We start from the raw sequence: 6,865 nt of genomic DNA on the forward strand, positions 1-6,865 counted from the left end.
GGGAGGGGGCTTCTCTGACACCTCAGGGGGAGGGGGCTTCTCTGACACCTCATGAGACATACATTTTCACACATACTATTGCACACGCAGGTTTCAAATGAATGGGGTTTAAATCTTCCCGAACAAAGGGGAGATACCCTGCCAGCACATTCAGTAGGAGTTTGCGTTGCTGAGTCACAGATTGTCACCTCTCCCTGTCACCGTCACCCCTGGGTAACACACGGACGGACGGGCGCGTTGGCCCCATGTGCAGGCTGTAAAAATAATTTTCCAGTAAAAAAAAAAAAGGTGTGTATTTTGGGATTGTGTTGCCTGGGCAGCGATGGGATGGGGCGAAAATATCCCCACTTACGGCAAGGATTCCTATTTATAAGGGCGCTGCGCTGACTTAATCACAGCAGCTGCTGTAGAAACTGAAGCTGTGTCCAGAGAGGTCACAGGAGAGATGAAGTCCCAGCTCCCTGTGTGCGCTGCTCTGTGTGTACATGAGTGAGGCGCTCCCTGTGTGCCCTGCTCTGTGTGTACATGAGTGAGGCGCTCCCTGTGTGCCCTGCTCTGTGTGTACATGAGTGAGGCGCTCCCTGTGTGCCCTGCTCTGTGTGTACATGAGTGAGGCGCTCCCTGTGTGCCCTGCTCTGTGTGTACATGAGTGAGGCTCTCCCTGTGTGCCCTGCTCTGTGTGTACATGAGTGAGGCTCTCCCTGTGTGCCCTGCTCTGTGTGTACATGAGTGAGGCTCCCCCTGTGTGCGCTGCTCTGTGTGTACATGAGTGAGGCTCTCCCTGTGTGCGCTGCTCTGTGTGTACATGAGTGAGGCTCCCCCTGTGTGCGCTGCTCTGTGTGTACATGAGTGAGGCTCTCCCTGTGTGCGCTGCTCTGTGTGTACATGAGTGAGGCTCTCCCTGTGTGCGCTGCTCTGTGTGTACATGAGTGAGGATCTCCCTGTGTGCGCTGCTCTGTGTGTACATGAGTGAGATTCTCCTTGTGTGCGCTGCTCTGTGTGTACATGAGTGAGGCGCTCCCTGTGTGCGCTGCTCTGTGTGTACATGAGTGAGGCGCTCCCTGTGTGCGCTGCTCTGTGTGTACATGAGTGAGGCTCTCCCTGTGTGCGCTGCTCTGTGTGTACATGAGTGAGGCGCTCCCTGTGTGCGCTGCTCTGTGTGTACATGAGTGAGGCGCTCCCTGTGTGCCCTGCTCTGTGTGTACATGAGTGAGGCGCTCCCTGTGTGCCCTGCTCTGTGTGTACATGAGTGAGGCTCCCCCTGTGTGCCCTGTTCTGTGTGTACATGAGTGAGGCTCCACCTGTGTGCGCTGCTCTGTGTGTACATGAGTGAGGCTCCCCCTGTGTGCCCTGCTCTGTGTGTACATGAGTGAGGCTCTCCCTGTGTGCGCTGCTCTGTGTGTACATGAGTGAGGCGCTCCCTGTGTGCGCTGCTCTGTGTGTACATGAGGCGCTCCCTGTGTGCCCTGCTCTGTGTGTACATGAGTGAGGCTCCCACTGTGTGCCCTGCTCTGTGTGTACATGAGTGAGGCTCCCCCTGTGTGCCCTGCTGTGTGTATATGAGTGAGGCGCTCCCTGTGTGCCCTGCTCTGTGTGTACATGAGTGAGGCGCTCCCTGTGTGCCCTGCTCTGTGTACATGAGTGAGGCGCTCCCTGTGTGCCCTGCTCTGTGTGTACATGAGTGAGGCTCTCCCTGTGTGCCCTGCTCTGTGTGTACATGAGTGAGGCTCCCCGTGTGCCCTGCTCTGTGTGTACATGAGTGAGGCTCCCCCTGTGCGCCCTGCTCTGTGTATACATGAGTGAGGCGCTCCCTGTGTGCCCTGCACTGTGTGTACATGAGTGAGGCGCTCCCTGTGTGCGCTGCTCTGTGTGTACATGAGGCGCTCCCTGTGAGAGCTGCTCTGTGTACATGAGTGAGGCGCTCCCTGTGTGCCCTGCTCTGTGTGTACATGAGAGAGATTCTCCCTGTGTGCGCTGCTCTGTGTGTACATGAGTACGGCTCTCCCTGTGTGCCCTGCTCTGTGTGTACATGAGTAAGGTTCTCCCTGTGTGCCCTGCTCTGTGTGTACATGAGTGAGATTCTCCCTGTGTGCCCTGCTCTGTGTGTACATGAGTGAGGCTCCCCCTGTGTGCCCTGCTCTGTGTGTACATGAGTGAGGCGCTCCCTGTGTGCCCTGCTCTGTGTGTACATGAGAGAGATTCTCCCTGTGTGCGCTGCTCTGTGTGTACATGAGTACGGCTCTCCCTGTGTGCCCTGCTCTGTGTGTACATGAGTAAGGCTCTCCCTGTGTGCCCTGCTCTGTGTGTACATGAGTGAGATTCTCCCTGTGTGCCCTGCTCTGTGTGTACATGAGTGAGGCTCCCCCTGTGTGCCCTGCTCTGTGTGTACATGAGTGAGGCGCTCCCTGTGTGCCCTGCTGTGTGTACATGAGTGAGGCTCTCCCTGTGAGCCCTGCTCTGTGTGTACATGAGGCGCTCCCTGTGTGCCCTGCTCTGTGTGTACATGAGTGAGGCGCTCCCTTTGTGCCCTGCTGTGTGTACATGAGTGAGATTCTCCCTGTGTGCCCTGCTCTGTGTGTACATGAGTGAGATTCTCCCTGTGTGCCCTGCTCTGTGTGTACATGAGTGAGGCTCCCATGTGTGCCCTGCTCTGTGTGTACATGAGTGAGGCGCTCTCTGTGTGTACATGAGTGAGGCTCTCCCTGTGAGCCCTGCTCTGTGTGTACATGAGGCGCTCCCTGAGTGCGCTGCTCTGTGTGTACATGAGTGAGGTGCTCCCTGTGTGCGCTGCTCTGTGTGTACATGTGTGAGGCGCTCCTTGTGTGCCCTGCTCTGTGTATATGAGTGAGATTCTCCTTGTGTGCGCTGCTCTGTGTGTACATGAGTGAGGCGCTCCCTGTGTGCCCTGCTCTGTGTGTACATGAGTGAGGCTCCCCCTGTGTGCCCTGCTCTGTGTGTACATGAGTGAGGCACTCCCTGTGTGCCCTGCTCTGTGTGTACATGGGTGAGGCTCCCCCTGTGTGCCCTGCTCTGTGTGTACATGAGTGAGGCGCTCCCTGTGTGCCCTGCTCTGTGTGTACATGAGGCGCTCCCTGTGTGCCCTGCTGTGTGTATATGAGTGAGATTCTCCTTGTGTGCGCTGCTCTGTGTGTACATGAGTGAGGCGCTCCCTGTGTGCCCTGCTCTGTGTGTACATGAGTGAGACTCCCCCTGTGTGTACATGAGTGAGGCACTCCCTGTGTGCCCTGCTCTGTGTGTACATGAGGCGCTCCCTGTGTGCCCTGCTGTGTGTACATGAGTGAGATTCTCCTTGTGTGCGCTGCTCTGTGTGTACATGAGTGAGGCGCTCCCTGTGTGCCCTGCTCTGTGTGTACATGAGTGAGGCGCTCCCTGTGTGCGCTGCTCTGTGTGTACATGAGTGAGGCTCCCCCTGTGTGCCCTGCTCTGTGTCTACATGAGTAAGGCTCTCCCTGTGTGCCCTGCTCTGTGTGTACATGAGTGAGGCGCTCCCTGTGTGCGCTGCTCTGTGTGTACATGAGTGAGGCTCCCCCTGTGTACGCTGCTCTGTGTGTACATGAGTGAGGCTCTCCCTGTGTGCCCTGCTCTGTGTGTACATGAGTGAGGCGCTCCTGTGTGCCCTGCTCTGTGTGTACATGAGTGAGGCGCTCCCTGTGTGCCCTGCTCTGTGTGTACATTAGTGAGATTCTCCCTGTGTGCGCTGCTCTGTGTGTACATGAGTGAGGCACTCCCTGTGTGCCCTGCTCTGTGTACATTAGTGAGATTCTCCCTGTGTGCGCTGCTCTGTGTGTACATGAGTGAGGCTCTCCCTGTGTGCCCTGCTGTGTGTACATGAGTGAGGCTCTCCCCGTGTGCCCTGCTCTGTGTGTACATTAGTGAGATTCTCCCTGTGTGCCCTGCTGTGTGTACATGAGTGAGGCGCTCCCTGTGTGCCCTGCTCTGTGTGTACATGAGTGAGGCTCTCCCTGTGTGCCCTGCTCTGTGTGTACATGAGTGAGGCGCTCCCTGTGTGCCCTGCTCTGTGTGTACATGAGTGAGGCGCTCCCTGTGTGCCCTGCTCTGTGTGTACATGAGTGAGGCTCTCCCTGTGTGCCCTGCTCTGTGTGTACATGAGTGAGGCTCCCCCTGTATGCCCTGCTCTGTGTGTACATGAGTGAGGCGCTCCCTGTGTGCCCTGCTCTGTGTATACATGAGTGAGGCGCCCCCTGTGTGCCCTGCTCTGTGTATACATGAGTGAGGCGCTCCCTGTGTGCCCTGCTCTGTGTGTACATGAGTGAGGCGCTCCCTGTGTGCGCTGCTCTGTGTGTACATGAGGCGCTCCCTGTGAGAGCTGCTCTGTGTGTACATGAGTGAGGCGCTCCCTGTGTGCCCTGCTCTGTGTGTACATGAGAGAGATTCTCCCTGTGTGCGCTGCTCTGTGTGTACATGAGGCGCTCCCTGTGTGCCCTGCTCTGTGTATACATGAGTGAGGCGCCCCCTGTGTGCCCTGCTCTGTGTATACATGAGTGAGGCGCTCCCTGTGTGCCCTGCTCTGTGTGTACATGAGTGAGGCGCTCCCTGTGTGCCTGCTCTGTGTGTACATGAGTGAGGCGCTCCCTGTGTGCCCTGCTGTGTGTACATGAGTGAGATTCTCCCTGTGTGCCCTGCTCTGTGTGTACATGAGTGAGATTCTCCCTGTGTGCCCTGCTCTGTGTGTACATGAGTGGGGCTCCCCCTGTGTGCCCTGCTCTGTGTGTACATGAGTGAGGCTCCCCTGTGTGCCCTGCTCTGTGTGTACATGAGTGAGGCTCCCCCTGTGTGCCCTGCTGTGTGTGTACATGAGTGAGGCGCTCCCTGTGTGCCCTGCTCTGTGTGTACATGAGTGAGGCGCTCCCTGTGTGCCCTGCTGTGTGTACATGAGTGAGATTCTCCCTGTGTGCCCTGCTCTGTGTGTACATGAGTGAGGCGCTCTCTGTGTGTACATGAGTGAGGCTCTCCCTGTGAGCCCTGCTCTGTGTGTACATGAGGTGCTCCCTGTGTGCGCTGCTCTGTGTGTACATGAGTGAGGCGCTCCCTGTGTGCCCTGCTCTGTGTATATGAGTGAGATTCTCCTTGTGTGCGCTGCTCTGTGTGTACATGAGTGAGGCGCTCCCTGTGTGCCCTGCTCTGTGTGTACATGAGTGAGGCGCTCCCTGTGTGCGCTGCTCTGTGTGTACATGAGTGAGGCTCCCCCTGTGTGCCCTGCTCTGTGTCTACATGAGTAAGGCTCTCCCTGTGTGCCCTGCTCTGTGTGTACATGAGTGAGGCGCTCCCTGTGTGCGCTGCTCTGTGTGTACATGAGTGAGGCTCCCCCTGTGTACGCTGCTCTGTGTGTACATGAGTGAGGCTCTCCCTGTGTGCCCTGCTCTGTGTGTACATGAGTGAGGCGCTCCCTGTGTGCCCTGCTCTGTGTGTACATGAGTGAGGCGCTCCCTGTGTGCCCTGCTCTGTGTGTACATTAGTGAGATTCTCCCTGTGTGCGCTGCTCTGTGTGTACATGAGTGAGGCACTCCCTGTGTGCCCTGCTCTGTGTACATTAGTGAGATTCTCCCTGTGTGCGCTGCTCTGTGTGTACATGAGTGAGGCTCTCCCTGTGTGCCCTGCTGTGTGTACATGAGTGAGGCTCTCCCCGTGTGCCCTGCTCTGTGTGTACATTAGTGAGATTCTCCCTGTGTGCCCTGCTGTGTGTACATGAGTGAGGCGCTCCCTGTGTGCCCTGCTCTGTGTGTACATGAGTGAGGCTCTCCCTGTGTGCCCTGCTCTGTGTGTACATGAGTGAGGCGCTCCCTGTGTGCCCTGCTCTGTGTGTACATGAGTGAGGCGCTCCCTGTGTGCCCTGCTCTGTGTGTACATGAGTGAGGCTCTCCCTGTGTGCCCTGCTCTGTGTGTACATGAGTGAGGCTCCCCCTGTATGCCCTGCTCTGTGTGTACATGAGTGAGGCGCTCCCTGTGTGCCCTGCTCTGTGTATACATGAGTGAGGCGCCCCCTGTGTGCCCTGCTCTGTGTATACATGAGTGAGGCGCTCCCTGTGTGCCCTGCTCTGTGTGTACATGAGTGAGGCGCTCCCTGTGTGCGCTGCTCTGTGTGTACATGAGGCGCTCCCTGTGAGAGCTGCTCTGTGTGTACATGAGTGAGGCGCTCCCTGTGTGCCCTGCTCTGTGTGTACATGAGAGAGATTCTCCCTGTGTGCGCTGCTCTGTGTGTACATGAGGCGCTCCCTGTGTGCCCTGCTCTGTGTATACATGAGTGAGGCGCCCCCTGTGTGCCCTGCTCTGTGTATACATGAGTGAGGCGCTCCCTGTGTGCCCTGCTCTGTGTGTACATGAGTGAGGCGCTCCCTGTGTGCCCTGCTCTGTGTGTACATGAGTGAGGCGCTCCCTGTGTGCCCTGCTGTGTGTACATGAGTGAGATTCTCCCTGTGTGCCCTGCTCTGTGTGTACATGAGTGAGATTCTCCCTGTGTGCCCTGCTCTGTGTGTACATGAGTGGGGCTCCCCCTGTGTGCCCTGCTCTGTGTGTACATGAGTGAGGCTCCCCCTGTGTGCCCTGCTCTGTGTGTACATGAGTGAGGCTCCCCCTGTGTGCCCTGCTGTGTGTGTACATGAGTGAGGCGCTCCCTGTGTGCCCTGCTCTGTGTGTACATGAGTGAGGCGCTCCCTGTGTGCCCTGCTGTGTGTACATGAGTGAGATTCTCCCTGTGTGCCCTGCTCTGTGTGTACATGAGTGAGGCGCTCTCTGTGTGTACATGAGTGAGGCTCTCCCTGTGAGCCCTGCTCTGTGTGTACATGAGGTGCTCCCTGTGTGCGCTGCTCTGTGTGTACATGAGTGA

The sequence above is a fragment of the Ascaphus truei genome, chromosome 11 (assembly GCF_040206685.1).
Source record: "Ascaphus truei isolate aAscTru1 chromosome 11, aAscTru1.hap1, whole genome shotgun sequence".
In the NCBI taxonomy this organism is placed as follows: Eukaryota; Metazoa; Chordata; class Amphibia; order Anura; family Ascaphidae; genus Ascaphus; species Ascaphus truei.